Raw genomic sequence first — 3,234 nt, 5'->3', positions numbered from 1 at the left:
GTCGCAAACCATGTAACCGGTAAATAATGTAAAGCTCAATATTTAAGTTCAATAAGGCAAAAAAATAAAACAACTCATAAAATAAGTTCAATAAAACTCTTATTTAATAAATAATGTAAACGATATAATAAACAACATAAATAAAGTAGGTTCACATGGATGCAATAAGGCAAAGACAAGGGATGGGTTAACACTGACAAATGCTTTTTTTTCGAAAGACCGCCGATCTATTAATCATCAACAACGGTAGACCTTTGGAGAACCTTACGAAGAATATGAGCACTAGCGCCAGCCGAAGCCGGGCAAAACTTGTCGAAGTAGATCTTATTTTAGTAGATGGACAAGAAGTCATCACCACTACAAGAAAAATGGTGGCCAATGACGTTTCCCATATGTCACGGGTGAGACCAGAAACGTCACGAGCTGCAGCTTATAAAGTTTTCTACTACGAAAGAAAATGTCATGGACCGATCGTCAGGACGAGCTTATGACGTTTTGGGCAACGGGATAACAGTTTGGGGATGCTTCCTGATCTGCGTGGTTCAATGATAACAAAGTGGGCTTTTGTTTTGTGCATTGCTGAAATTCTTCAATCAGGGAAACTATAATGTTTTTTTCTTCTAAATGGCTTATGAAAGGAGAAGAGTGAGGCAGATCATTATATGCTACTAATGTATACCATATACTATGAAATAAGAATGACTATTTTTTGCATATCATAATATATGGCTGCTTTGTTTGTTCTTGCATTCATTGGCTCATATTATGCAATCCATATTGTTTCTTCATTACTATGGACTTTGTTCAGATTGGTTTGAAAACTATCCATATGCTTGCAAGTTGTGCCTCCTAAATCTCCTATTGTATAGTTTTATATCCCATGTACTAGTAAAATTCTAGTGTGTCCTAACTAGGTATAGCTTAGATTTTTGTACATAAACTGTTGTCAAATCCTCCAGATATCAATAGATGCAATTTTAGGGACATTTATCTGGCACTGGGCTCATGCTCCCATATATTGTTTTGCTGACCTAGAGTTAATCATGCGATATTTCTTGAGTTGAGTTGGTTGTGTTTTACTATATTAATTAAATTTTGGTGTCACCAGGAAGGGATCATGCCAGCGAAGCAGCATCATGATGATGAGGACCGATGTGTGCTCATTGCGGATGTTATCTCTGCCTCAATAGAAGGGTTATGACGAGTGGTTCTTTGTCTGGGAGGTTGGCACTGGCTGGTGAGTGCTGCTTACGATTATTTATGAAAACATAGTGGAATAGTACATCCACATGTGGTATTGCTTGTTCATGTTCATGCCATATTTGTTATTAAAAATCTGGTCATGAATAGTGGTCCCGCCTAAGCTTAGCTTAATTAGTGTTGGTACTGTCTTGAAAATGCAATGCAATGCAAGTGAGAAGAATAATACCTCATGGTTTTTTTCTTCAGAAAGTAGCTAGTCAAGCAATCTTAAGCTTCATAGTAGTATTATTATTAGCTTTAAAGTTTGACATTTAAAAAAATCGTACATACCATTAGCTTTGTCCAATCCCTCACCTCTTATTGAAAAAGCAGGTCCTCCTCATGCTCATCTTCCACGACAAGGACGCGAACATGTTGCAGCTCTCCGCTGACAGCATATGATGATGCAAGCGATGGGCAGCTGCTGATTGACCCTTGCCGCTGCCACACGCCGGTGAGTACACCCGACACATCCTCCTGGACCTGCCCATTTCTCTTTTGCTGATGTTGTGGGTTTTTTTTATCTTGGTTTATCCGTTGAGAATATTGATGTGGATGTAGTGTGCTTTAGGACTAGTGGTGTTTTGTATTTGCCAAATTATTGTGTTTTTGCTGCTCATTTGTGTTTGTGATTTCTTTTGATGATGAAACATTGATTGGATGTCTGATACACAATCCATTAAACCATGGGATAACACGAGGCATTTGTGTGAGAGAACATAGTCGTTTATTTGATGGATTAGATTTGCTTGACCACCCGTGTCACTCAAATAGTGGACATTGTATGGTTCATTATGATGATGAACAAATATGATGAGTCTGGTACTCTGATATAGTCCATTCTATTTAACCATGTGGATAATTTAGGCATTTGTATGAGAGAAGCCATAAATTTATGATGTACAATCAAGGCATTTTTTCTTATATGTTTCTTGGTTTAGGTGTGTATTGTTGGTTAGGTTCTGAAAAGGGACACCTTTTTTTATCGATTGAGATGATTGCCCTTCCATAGAGGGTGGGGTTCACTAGCAAGTTAGGTGTGCGCAGCCACGTGTTGCTATTGTAGTTCTAGCTGACCATTCCTCCTTCACCTCCGTCCTTGCTGTTGTCTGACAACAACGAATTCACTGCGCCACAACAGCGATAGCGGTAGCATTCTTCTCCGTCTCCTAGGTCAGTTTCTGGTTCCCAACCTTTCTCCTATCCATGCTTTGTGATACCATGGCCATCGAGGTTGCCATTAAGTTTCTCGTTCTTAATGGTAATGGTAATGGTATATGCAAATTCGGACAGAAACGACAATTTGGTATTATTTTTGTTGTGTCAGCTTGTTTTGTGTGTATCTCCTATTTATTTCTTCTACCACTTACAAGAAGATCCAATTCAACCATTTGAAGCTTCTTTTCATGAGAGACGCAAAAAGAAATTTGTACAACACCTAATGGTTCAGACCCTTGCTTGGAGTAGATGATCTTGTCTTTGTTGATTTACCACGCGTTGTAGTACGTTAGCCACACATAGTAGTCTTCTCTTAAGTAGAAGATGCAACTGAAATATTCATATATAGGTACTGTTGGTGAGATGCATCAAAGCTTAGTGTTTTTAATTATAGCCTGATTTAACTTGCCTAGAAGTTAAAGCTTGTTCTATTTCATTGATCTAAATGTATATACACCTAGTATCTCAAGCTTTAACTTGGAGAAATATTTTGGTGAGAAATATGTCACACACTTCAGAGAGTGGATCTCAATGTGCTTTATGGAGTATTCTGCTCATTTCACTCCCATATATTTCTTATGGTCAATGTGTTTCTGCTGTAGTGTGGCTCCAACACGACATTGTGGGGTGGCTGTTGATTCTTCCTCGACGCTGGCTGCTGTTGTTCGTCTAGTGCTCATGGCTCCTATCCTGCTGCCGGGGCTAGATTGTGGGAATGGCTGAAATGAACATCGGTTACCAGAACACCGCCTCCATGATGACCTGGTTTAGAAG

General features: G+C 39.0%; 1 non-coding gene and 1 pseudogene across 1 annotated transcript; both read left to right on the top strand.

Moving 5' to 3' along the window:
- Window positions 1-1,876: 1,876 nt before the first annotated feature.
- On the top strand, window positions 1,877-1,960 carry LOC124685589. Its single transcript, XR_006997571.1, has one exon. It is a non-coding gene; the product is annotated as a small nucleolar RNA SNOR75 (small nucleolar RNA).
- A 71-nt stretch (window positions 1,961-2,031) lies between these two features.
- LOC124685585 lies at window positions 2,032-2,126 on the top strand (annotated as a pseudogene).
- Window positions 2,127-3,234: the final 1,108 nt, after the last annotated feature.

This window comes from Lolium rigidum, chromosome 1 (assembly GCF_022539505.1).
Source record: "Lolium rigidum isolate FL_2022 chromosome 1, APGP_CSIRO_Lrig_0.1, whole genome shotgun sequence".
Lineage (NCBI taxonomy): Eukaryota > Viridiplantae > Streptophyta > Magnoliopsida > Poales > Poaceae > Lolium > Lolium rigidum.
The sequence above is the reverse complement of the archived record's forward strand: the minus strand, read 5'-3'. Positions and strand labels throughout refer to the sequence as shown.